We start from the raw sequence: 12,812 nt of genomic DNA on the forward strand, positions 1-12,812 counted from the left end.
CCAGCACAGACATAAGGTACCCAGCAGAGTCTGCTTTTCTGGAGGAGACTTCTCCCCTTGGCATGTGACAAACCATTATTCCTTTAATTCTTTGCCATCTGGTCTTTGCCATTTAGCTTACCACTATGTCATTCTGGTTTGAGAGCTGCCACTTGATAGATACCTAGCGAGCAGGGAACTATGGCTTGTCTGACCGTCGATACTATTTTTAAGGTATACCTTTTTCTAAATTTGTTTGTCCAAGTATCAGGAATGTGTGAGTTTAAAAATGTAAACTGTTTATTTGTGGTCTGTATTTTCTCTCTTTGGCCTAAACTAGTCCCTGAACCTCCTGGATGTCATTGCTATTTGTGCTATTTTTGAAATGTAACTTGATTATTTTTGAAAAACTCTGAACCCCTTTTCTGGATGTTCTCTAAACAAATGTTCTTTAAATATGTCTTCCATACAGAATATCGTCTCTCCCGTGTGACCCTCCTTCCCCCCACCTCTCCTCTGCCCTGATGAAGGTGTAGCCCGTGCGGGGCTATACACCGAAAAGCACGTCGGCGTTTGTTCCACTCTAGGAACCTATTAAACCATCTGGGACCATATGTCATCTGTCCCTACCCAGCATATGCATCTGTGGCTATTGTGTGGAGTGTTCTATGATGTATGAATGATCGTTTTCTGTGTGTTGGCGATTAATAGGATTTAAGTCTTTTTGAATTTTGTTTTATATCAATTTATATTTATAACTGTTTCTCCTGAATGTTTTGTTCTCACCACTAAAAAATGAAGAAAAAAAAAATGAATTTCTAATAAAAATGTTTGTTAATACATAGTTGTCCTTCCATTTTTGAGATATCCACCAGGGTTCAGAGTGTAATAAGAGTTTTGGACCTTTCGTAGGCCACTTTTCTGAAATTACAGGGCAGGTTCCCTTCCTTGTTTGATTCTTGTTTTTTCCCGGTCGACCTGCCTTATATTGATGTGGGGTCCCCCGTCTTTTTGAAACTGAACCCCATCAGTGTCCGCCTCGAAGTGGATCTGCCCAAGCCAAGGTCCACATCTGGTTGCCTGGGGCCCAGGACTGCTTTCACAGAAAGAGAATCCATCATCAGGACACGCTGCTGAGTCACAGCTAGGAGGGGGACTACACCTCCCAGAAGTCCTGGCGGATCCCAGGATCTATGCGCCATAATCCAGCACCAGGAGGCGCTTAAAATCCCAGAAGACCAACCAGCGCGGGACAGGCCAGAAGGAGCCAGGGCAGGGCCACCCTACTGACATTTTTGTATAGGACTGTGGATTTCTTTTTGAGAAGTTTCAAAGGTACTGTCTTTTAACGTGTATACCCTAAAATTTTGGCCTCAAGGATTTTTTGTAATTTCTTATTTGAGGAACTGACTTTTTTTCTGTCTCCTAAATCTTTCCCGTTTGTTGGGAGAAAATTTCTGAATGGGAAAACGCAAGTCAATGGAAGGGGGATGCGGGACTGAGGGTGGGAGTGTGGGTAGACCTCGTAAAGGAAAGAAAGCAAGGAATGGGTCTAAACATGCAGCCGGCAACTGTGTTATGGATCGCATTGACAGTATTGTGAAAGAATGTGAGGTAATCTTAACTGCTGGTAGCAGTGTGGGTGAAAAAGTAAGACAGAATGTTGTTGGATCAGGGTCTAAAGGGCAATCCAAGGATAGTTCTCCCCCTGTTATTCCAGCTATGTTTCTCCATAAGCCAAAATAGCAGAGTACAGTCAATGAGAGAGGGGGACCACTAGTAGATGCCTGTGATGATTCACCGACGGCGGGTGGTAGGCAGTCCTTAGTACCGGCCACTCCTGTCCCCTGTATCAACAGGTTTTCTATTCTGGCAAATGTCCATACTGAGAGCAATAGGCTGGAGGTATCCCAGCCTATAGAAGTAGTAACGAAGCCCTCTCCGATTCAGTTATCAGACTCCCAGACGCAAACTGCTAACATTAGTAGGAGCGATGTACATGACACCCTAGATCTGGTAAAGCTAGTAACCCTTCTGCGGGATGAGACAGAGTCAATGAAGGCACCGATTGTAAACATAACTGCTATGGTAGGTTCTGTCCCTAGTAGTGGAGTGTGCAATCTGTTAAAAACTGCCCCAAGTGAATCAAATCCTTTCCCATTAAGGGCCGTTAGCTCCTTGGTTAAGTCAAAGTCTATTAATGTAGGGGGTGAGACACAAAAACGTACTTCTTTGTATAGTGCAGCTGCTAAAAGTGGAAAATCCTTACACACCTCACAATTACATAGTAGGCCCCAATCATTTGATAAAACAAGTTCATCTAATCTGGCAAGGATTGTGGGGAGAGAGGGTCAGACTCCCATTATTAGACGGAATACTCGTATAGTGGGTCCTAATCAGAATAGCCCCCAAAATAGGATGGGGGTCATGAACTTCAGTACAGTGCAGAGTCCTAATAAAATGTATCTGACCAATGTCCCGAAGGTAGCCCCAGCTAGAAGTGCTGAGAGTCCTGACTCCCTGACTAATAAAACTATCCATTGGCTTCGCCACGTCAGGGGATGTGGGTCTATAATCAGGGAGGATTTTATTAAAGCTAGTAGACTGACTTCGGACACGTAACAATTTGACTGTTTCGAACTCACTTTCCAGTCCAAAGAATTAGCTGAAAATGTATTTGCCCTGGAGTTCAGAACTAGTCCCCCAGCCGGCTCAAGTATCCAGCTAAGGAAGGCCTCATTTGGTTCCCAGGCCCACTTTTACTCTGGACAGCGACCGTGGGGTTGAACTGGGATCTCTGGGTCAGAAAACAACGACTGACTCTCTGGAGTATGGGTGAATGGGTTGGGTTGGGTAGTGACGATGTAGTGGGAAAAGGTGCTACTGAAGACAAAGATAGCTCGCCCCCAGAAATGCAATGCGAGTCAGGGGTAGTGGCTAGCTTGACTGATGAACTAGTTGTATGTCCTGGTATTTCCCCAGGAGATTGCATGAATACTTTCAGGGATTTTCCTGGGGGGAGATTGGTGTCCATAGCTGAATCTGGTAATGTCCCTGGTTTGTGGCCCCAGAATGTCTCTACTAACAGCCATCAAGGGCAAGATATGTCTTCTTTGCATATAGGCCACGATTCTAGCAGGGGTTCATTCATGTCATGGAACATCACGGGTCTAGGCTCTAAAATCATAATTCCCGATTGGCTGGTATTCATTAATGAGTTTCACATTTGTGTTTTTCAGGAGACATGACTCCTGGAACCGCAATTTTGTGCAGGTTTTTTTAATTTTTTTTATTCCTGCAATAAAAGGGGCAAAGGGTTGCCCAATGGGAGGGCTCGTGATATGGGTCTGCCAGACATTGGCATTAAATATCAAGGAATTGCCCTCGGAAAGTAACGATATTCAGGTGTTGAGGTTAGATTTTGGGCCCCTAGAGATTCTGGATATTTATAATGTCTATGCGAGGGGAGTCCGGGGAGGTAGGTCTCAAGTTGTTTTGGCTCTGGATGCCCTCTTAGAACATTATTCAATGGATACTGGCGTGATTGTGGCAGATGAATTGAATTGTACCTTCGAGCCGTTGGCTACCCCCGACTGGTACCTCACAGATGATGAGAATTCCCTTTGGGGAGTACCCAAATTGGACCTCGACTCTGTAAAAAAAATGGTCAGAGGTGGTTTTGCAGATTAACACCATGTGTTATGAGAGGAGACTCAGGGCTCTTAATGGTAGGACACAGCAGGATAGACTAGGGGCCTATACATCCAATAATGGATATAGTAAAAGCCGGATTGACTACATTCTTTGTAGTATGCGAATGTGGCACACGGTAAGGGACATGGCAGTCACGGATAGTCTTGAAAGTGACCACAATCCATTATGTTTGTCCCATGGCTGGTGGTTGCTGGAGCAATCCCAGCCTGGGGAGGTTGAAAATTGTGTCCCAGTTGCTGTCCCTACCAATGACATGCGTCGCATTAAGTGGCTGAACCCGTCTAAAAATCCGGAGGTGATGACAAATATCTTGGATGAGGTTGAAAAACCTGTGTTAGTGATGAGCAAGCCTTGGATAATAGTTGTGATCTAGGGCAAGTGACTGATACACAATAGTTGTTTTACTCGTATAAGCAGCCACTTTATCAAGCCCATAAAAAAAACCAGAAGTCTGCTGACTCTAAACCCCTTAGGTGGTTTAATAACGGATGTAGGCAAGCAAGAATCGCCTTCGGAAAAGCTATTAAGGTGGGCGATATGAGTCTCGTCCGTATTGCAAGAAATGAATACAAAAAAATTATCCATAAAGCCAAACGTTAATGGGACGAACTTAGATGGCAGGATTTAAAAGAAGCCAGTATGCAGAATAACACTAAATTATTCTGGATCATCATTACGTGGGACAGAGGGGGACAACCTGTTCAGCCTTTAAATCATTTTTCTCAGGAGGGAAGGGTCGAACATTTTAGGCCCTAATACACGCGTAACCCTTCAGATGACCAATTGGAAGGAGTTAATTATGTTTTTTATATCGATGAGGCTTTTAATTTGGAAGAAGTTTTAGTGGCTCTTAGGGCAGTTGCTGGGGGAAGAGTGCCGGGACCGGATGGTGTCCCTGCCGATGTGTTTTTACACGACAATGAACGATGGAGCAGATATATTAAGCTAATGGCTAATGTCACGGCCCAGGGTGCCCCAATCCCGTCCACCTGGAAAGGGGCAGTGATAATCCCAGTATACAAACAAGCATTTACAATGCAATGGTTTCGCCTTTTGAAAAGTTTGAGCTATTGGCATTGTAAATGACAAAATTTGTATTTATGTGTTGGTTTTGAAAACAGTTAAATAAATGGCATTGTCATTTACAATGCCAATAGTTTAATCTCTGGCAAATGCCACACAAAAACACAGAGACCCACACACACACACAGACCCACACACACACAGACTATTGTGCAACCACCCAACACATGCACTAAACTGCAAAATACGTATACACAGCCCAGGGGGAACACTGTAGGGGGTGGAAGGAGAGCCAATCGCCCCTGGTGCCACACTGCACACTGAGCAGGGACAGCTTGCAATTCATTACCTCAACTCCAAAAACAAAAGCTGCTGCAAAGAAAAACATAAGAATCTCCAGAGAACAATTCCATTCACTACGGCCACGGACCATTCCAGAAAAAAATTAAACAGATCAAAAGAGCAAGAAGCACCTCAAAACAATAAGAACATCTCTTCTCAAATCACACCCAGAGCAGCACTGGTAGCTAGGCTTCTGTGCTGGCAGAGAAGATGTTTTGTCTGAACAGGTTCCTAGTTAAAACTGAAATAGGATCATTCCGCCTGGCACATAAACACAAGCAAAGAGCCGGTTCCCGTGCACAGGGGCACAAATCGCTTATTAATGCCGCAATTTCAAAATAGACTTACGGAGGTCTGCTGCCCTTGCCCTCGGCTGACTGGCACTCATACCCATAGTATTCCCTCTCCCCACAGCAGTGAGTCCCTCCCACCCGGTACTCACACGAAGACCCTGAAGAGCAGGGCTCGGACGCCAACTTCCAGCAGCAGCTCCCGCATCTCCGGTCCCTCGTCCGGCGCTCGCAGCCACCCTGCTCTGACAGCCCGCCTGGCCCCATGCGCAGCCCGTGCCCCAGCCTCCCCCGCCGCCCCCGGCAAGGAACAGGGAGAGGGAGGGGGCAGGAGGGGTGGAGATACGAGAGGAGGAGGAGGAGGGAAGGCGACTGATAAGGCTGGAGGAAAGAGCGAGATGCGAGGGGAGGAAGCAGAGGTGACGGCAGGAGGGGGTGAAAGAGAGGAGGAGGGGTCAAGCACAGACATGAGACGATTTCAACAAGAACATGTGCCAGTGCTCCCCACTCACTGGAATAGAGGACATCCCGAGCTGAGCACGGGCGTTCATCAGAACAGAACCCCCGCCGGCCGCCATCTTTGGAGAAATGAGCACAACAAACCCCCCCCCAAAAATAACCACCGCCCACCGCCGCATGACGTGGGCAAAATGCGAAAAACTGTCGGAAACGCCCACGAATCTGGTCCGGCCATGACGGACAGATCTCTGTTCCAATGGCTAGCCTCCATTTATGGAGCTAGCCAATGGAACAGAGAGGCGGCACAAACATCCATACTGTAACTCATAAGATTTCGCCTGCGCGAAAGTCTACTGCGCAGCTTTCGGCGAGGCGAAACCTAAAAAGGAGATAAAACCCAACCGGAAACTATAGACCGATCAGCTTAATCAACACGATTCAGAAGGTTGTCGGGAGGTTGAACCTGAATAAAATCCTAGACTGGATTGATGAGAATAGTATACTGTCCCCCTTCCAAGTGGGTTTTCACAAGTTTACTAGCACTATTGACCAGGTCTTTCGTTTTATTCTCTTATATTGGAAGATGGTGGCATTGGGCAAGGGCAGCCTTTATGCTGCCTTTGTTGACCTACGTGCAAGCCTTTGACCTGGTCCCTTGTATACGGTTATGGGGGACATTGTAGGAATTAGTCCTTTGTCCTGAAATTTTAACATTGGTCATGAGGCTACACGAGGGTAACTATGCTAGTATTCAACGGGGGGGACAGGGTAGGGTTACCTCCCAGTTTCCAGTTGAAAGAGGAGTCTGGCAGGGCTGTGCCATGGCACCAACACTGTTCTCTTTGTATATTATTGGTATAGTGGACCGTTTGCTGCCAGTGAACACAGATGCTCCATCACTAGCAGGTGTAAAAATCCCCATTTTAATGTTTGCGGATGACACGCTTATAATTTCTAAGACTCCAAGTGGCCGCCAGCGAGCTTTATCAATTTTTGAAGATTTTTGTGCTACTCGAGGACTGGAAGTCAACGTGTCTAAAACAAAATGTATGGCTTTTAATCCGCAACTAAGTTTTATGGGGAGTTTTTTTATGAATAAACAACCTTTAGAACAGGCCAGATCTTTTACTTATCTGGGTATACAGATAGAGTGGAAACTTAAGTGGGATTGCCACATTGATTTGGCCGCTTTGAAACATCGGCAAGTTGCGAGAGCCATAAGCTTGGAGCACAAAAAATCTTTAACTAAACCTATGAATCCAGTCCTCCAGGTTTATGTATTTAAAGCTGTTAGCTTCGTGCTTTATGGCGCCGAACTCTGGGGGTTTGAGAAGACAGCCTCCTTAACACTATCTGAAAATAAGTTCCTCCGCAATTTCGAGAGTCTCCCACAAAGTACTCCTCTCGAACCACTTAGATATGATTTGGGTAGGAAAGCTATTACCGATGTCGCCAAGCTGCGCCCTATTTTATATTGGAGCAGGCTGTGGACGACACCCAAACTCTCATCCTATGCTCTAGGCTTTTTAGATGTAATTAAATCTGATGCCTTTCAAAACATCAGTTGGCTAAGAGGCATTAGGAATAGCCTGATAGGTTTGGGTTTGCGAATGCTGTGGGAGAACCCTGAAGTGGCCCCTGGGGTTAGAGCCACTATCCCCAGTGGATTTAGAGTTGACAGATTCCCATTAGCTTGAGGTTTACAAACTGGTGATGAAAGCAGCTGTACAACGGATAGTGTTCAATGGCAGCACTTCACCAGAAACGGCGGCAAGTGGAGATCAGGCTTTGAAAAGAATCCAACGATCACTCCTGTTTATGCAAAAATAATTTAATTTTTATGGCGAAGACCTAGGAGAGGCTTGTACGCAGACTGTGGCAGAGGGCAGTTCAAAACTGTTTCATCTGATTACATCCAGTACATTTACATGACATTTTAGGTAACTTGCCTATTTGAACTGGTTGTTTATCCTACGATGCACAGGCTTTATTCCGTATCAAAATTACCAATTTATTGTTGTGTTCTTTCTATTCCTTGTCACTCTTCATTTCCTTTCACAACACCTCCACGTTTGCTTTTTTCATTCATCTTTTCATCCAGCCGAGATTCATACTCCACGAGCTCTTGAGCCTGCTGGTCTCCAGCCTCCGCACCATCAGCTTCCTCTGCTTTTTTCATTCATCTTTTCAGCCAGCTGAGATTCATACTCAACGAGCTCTTGAGCCTGCTGGACTCGCTGTTCTATATACTGCTGGTCTCCAGCCTCCGCACCGTCAGCTTCCTCTGCTTTTTTCATTCATCTTTTCATCCAGCCGAGATTCATACTCCACGAGCTCTTGAGCCTGCTGAACTCGCTGTTCTATAAACTGCTGGTCTCCAGCCTCCGCACCATCACCTTCCTCTGCAGCACAGGTATACATGAGGTCGTGATCAGAAATACCAAATATCTCCAAGCTATGAAGAAAGCTATATGCTCATTCAGTTCTGACCCAGACTTCCTTTCAGCTGAATGCAGGTCCTGCAGTTGAATCTGTGTTGCAGAAGTTGTAGTGTCATCCTAGACAAAAAGCGCCTTCAGCTCTTGTTTACTTAAGTATCTGAAAGGGTTCTTACTGTCAGCAGTGGTTTGCCTTATTAATGAATCTTTGAATACCTGTCTTCTATAGATCTTCTCTCCACAGTGGCACAAGCAATCAACCTTATATACAACTACATTTTCAGTCTGGCCAATTCGGTGAGCTCGATCCACAGCTTGAGCATCAGTGGCAGGATTCCAACTAGGATCGAAGATGGGCACTCTGTCTGCTGCAGTCAGAGTAATACCAACACCACCAACTTGAGTTGTTAGTAAAAATACGGAGTAATCTTTATCATTCTGGAAAGTGGCGATTCTCCGCTCCCTTTCGGTAATACTGGTTATTGTTCCATCAATACGAATGATCATAAAACCCTTGTTAGTCAAGATCTGATCTATAATGTCCAACATAACTCTTGATTGGGAGAAAACAAGAGTTTGATGTCCTTCGTCTTGAAGCCTTTGCAAAAGCCCTATAAGAAAGGCCAGTTTCCCAGATTCTTCCATTAGGGTCTCATCAGAAACGTGATCAATTCTGGTCGGTTCTGGTTCACCGGGAACCTGAATGCCATATTGTTCATCATCGGGTCCTTCGAGTCCGAGTTGGGTGCAAGCACGTGCAGGTGGTAACCTGGGGTGATCACAAAGTTTCTTTATGACAGTCAGGGCAGCTAAAGGCGATCTTGATGTCATCAATATTTCTTGAATCTGATCGAAGTCAAGAAAGTTTCTGTAGATCTCCTCTTGCGCCTGTGCCAAGTGTACCCAAATAATGGTCATTTTTTCTTGCAAGAGATGGCATCTCATCTCATTAATTCCTGGTGCAGGTTTTCCACTGCTCGACAAGCGATTCTTTTCCATTTCATCCTTTGTCCTTCTGAGAAAGTATGGGGTGATGAGCTCTGTAAGGCTTTCTGCCATCTTAAAACCCAGTGCCATTTCACCTGCTGTAGCATCCTTTTCCCTTCCTTTAGTTATAGGGTTTGCATACTCCCTTTTGAACGTTTTCAATGTCCCAAGCAATGTTCCTTGACAGGCGAAGTCAAACAGTGCCCACATCTCTTGGAGATTATTTTGGACTGGAGTCCCGGTGAGGAGAATACAACTATTTGAATGGATATTGCGTGCACGTTTAGTAGTCTTCGTAGAGGGAGTCTTAATTTTGTGAGCTCCATCAAGTATAAAGTAGTCCCACACAAAGTCATCCCCATCATAACTAGAAAGTTGCTCCCAGTTATTAATGAGCATTTGGTAAGTTGTGATAAGGATACCACCCTCCCGTTCTGTTTTTCCAAACACTTGGTTCGTTCAGCCTCACTTGCATCGTGAAACTGATTTACTCTCATTCCAGGAGTCCATTTTGCAAACTCTCTCAACCAGTTTCCAATTAGAGTTGTTGGCATTATCAAAAGTACAGTTCTAATCAACAGGGCGTCAAACATTCCTTTAAGAAATGCAATGATCTGAACGGTCTTTCCTAAGCCCTTATCATCTGCCAGCAGCCCACCCTTTCTCTTATCACGGTGTAAGCTGTACAGAAAGGCAACACCTTCTTTCTGATGCTCAAAAAGTTCATTGTATATGTCATTGTGTAGCATCAGTCCGCTGTTTAAAACTTCCACAAACTCCTTTCCATGGTGTTCAGATCCAAGCTTCGCCTTCGAAAGAGCTGCTTCTGGCTTGCCAATTCTTCTTTCCAGCTTGTCACGATATTGAATTTCATTTGCCATACTTGACTTTTCCAGATTGCCCAACTTGGACTCTTTTGCCTGGTTTAAGGAGCTGTAAAAAAGAAAAAAAAGAATTTAAAACAAATAAGTAAAAAGGTTCAAACTTCAAAAACTTACCACCCTCCCAACTAGCGGCTTTTTACCATTTTGTATAGTAACCTCTGATCAATATGCATTTAAGTATCGGGTTCTGAAAACCCAACCCAGCTAGCCCTCCAGCTTATGTAGGACAATTGTCATCATTGGAGTGAAGATCAAAGGGTGATCAATGCTGTGGAGCGCAGGGCAACAATATTTGGGTACTTGAGAGCAAACACCTAGATCAGTTTGACGTTACCTGCCTACATCAACACTTTGGTAACGGGCACTCAATCTGGGAAAAAATACAAAATAATGGATATTAATTTGCTTGGAGTGGGTCCTACCACAGGTGGCTACAATTGAGCCGAAGAAAATATTGGGGTGGGAACAATCTCAGTTAAGATAACCGGCGACTGAATTCCCTGTATGTCATGATAAAGCCCAATCCTTCACATTCTGCAAAGAAAACCGCCAACTGGTTCTCTTTACCAAATTCTCAACCAGCAATACACCTGCACTGTTATGGAAGTTGCGTGTGTGGATGAAAACAAAAGCACGGTGGAAAGTGAGAAAGTAACAGACATTCAGCTTTTTGGCTCATTTATCTTAGGGACAGGGTATCATTTGATGGCTGGCTGAAAACTACACTAGGATTAAGAAAACTGAGCACAAGAGCCCATGGGGAGCAAGGTGAAGCGACATCGGCAGCTAGGCTGCGTGTTAGCACATCTCTTGCACACTCGGTTTCATTGAGCACTGTTTATTGCTGCAATACTGTTCGATATTGAGCCTGCTGCTTGCACTGAAACTCCAGGAACCAATCAGGAATAATGGGATGGTGTTTATAAGAAGAAAGCCCATCTGCTATAGAACCTCTGGCCTTTTTTTTCTCAATTGGAAGTATTAGATCAGCTCCTTTGGAATAATACTCCAAGTAAGTACTCCTCATGCAATAAAATGGAGTTAAATAAGAGATGGGTTTTCCTGCTCCATTTGCCCCTTTTCGTGTCAGATTAGTTCTCAGCTGTCAGCCCACATTAAACAGAAAAAAGCATGCTGACCCCTTTAAGATTCATGATTAGGCCTTTAACTGGACCTGTATTCTGCTCAATAAACGATTTGTTATTAAACACAAATATGAACTTTGGCTATCTAGATACCCATTTTTAGGCCGAGCCAAGTGGCAGCGTGCCTGCACTGCTTGCTCTGCGAGGCATGCAGTAGTCGAGTATGCTGACTGCTCATTTGCACAGAATGGAATGAATTGTATGGTGATTTAGGGTTCTAGTTGCGCTGCCCTTTTAAAACTATCACGTAATACTGTGACAGCCTTATTTTCAGATATTTTAATTTGATTACCTAATACTGCTCTCCTGTCCACCACGGTTCGCACCAGTACCGATTAAGTGGAGTGAGTTGGCCACCACACATTTGCGGAGCAAAGCGTTTTCGGCCGCCATCTTGCAGCGGTCAGCGCTCTAGTCATCACAACTACATCACGGGGAGGAGTACTTAATCTCCCCGGATGCATGCAGCAGGTGCACCTAAGGCAAGCAGTCTGCGCCCAGGAAGCGCTCAGCACCTGCCGTGCTGCCGGTTTTGGGTCAGGAATGTCAACTTTGCTCTCCTATACCAGAGGCGAGCTCTTTGGTGCACGCCACCGGAGTCAGAAATGTCCAGGGCCACGGCTAGGAGGCTTCCAGAGCACCGGGGATCAGACCTGTCCGCGTTGTAAATTAAAACGGACTTAAAAGTGTCTTATGGACGAGGCTACTATGAATAGTGAGAATGGCCCTCAGCGGGGAACAAGGAAGGATCTCAATCACGAGACCAAAAAAAAAAAACACCTCAAAGACTTATGTGCATTGTTAAATGCACGGTCATTGATTAAACACAAGGATGAATTTGGGCTTTTTGTGAATTTCAATAACTTAGACCTTATTTTCGTGACAGAAACCTGGGCAGATGAATCCTCAGGCCCAGACCTGGCGATAGCAATCCCATCTGGCTTTGCAAAGGCTAGGAAAGATTGTGTCGGCAAGAAGGGAGGGGGGCTGGTGATAATTTATAAGGATTATCTGAAAGCATCTTTTAAATCGATTCCCACAGATTCACATGTAGAGGTGCTCTCTTAAGATAGCAGCCAGTCATGTCCTTGCGTTTAATGGGCTACTAGTACAGGCCGCCGGGGCCCAGAAATCATTTTCTGCTAACCATGGGCGATCTTTTGGAATATAAAGTAAACTCCCAAAACTTTACCATTTTAGGCAATTTTAATGTTCATCTAGACACTGTATCTGACAAAGATTCACAGGCCTTGATGGACCTCGTGACAGGTGCAGGTCTAGAACAGATGGTAATAGGACATACTCATACCACGGGTCATCTCCTGGACGCTATTTTTTCCAATTGTCCTCTGCTCAAATTTAACATCAACCTGCAACTGCCATGGTCAGACCATTTGGCAGTTATGCTAACCCTCAATCTACCGCCTGTAACATACGCTAAACAGGGGCAAGCAAGCAGCGGAAAAAGCTACTCGTGGCAGCGCTTTGATAAAAACACCTTCGCTGAGCAATTAAACCAAAGCAAACCCAGTCTTTCTTCAGATTGAGAAA

General features: G+C 45.0%; 1 pseudogene; it reads right to left on the minus strand.

The window, feature by feature from the left end:
- Window positions 1-8,081: 8,081 nt before the first annotated feature.
- On the minus strand, window positions 8,082-10,165 carry LOC147659102 (DNA excision repair protein ERCC-6-like pseudogene; annotated as a pseudogene).
- Between the last annotated feature and the right edge of the window lie 2,647 nt (window positions 10,166-12,812).

This window comes from Lissotriton vulgaris, unplaced genomic scaffold (assembly GCF_964263255.1).
Source record: "Lissotriton vulgaris unplaced genomic scaffold, aLisVul1.2 SCAFFOLD_2703, whole genome shotgun sequence".
Classification (NCBI taxonomy): Eukaryota; Metazoa; Chordata; class Amphibia; order Caudata; family Salamandridae; genus Lissotriton; species Lissotriton vulgaris.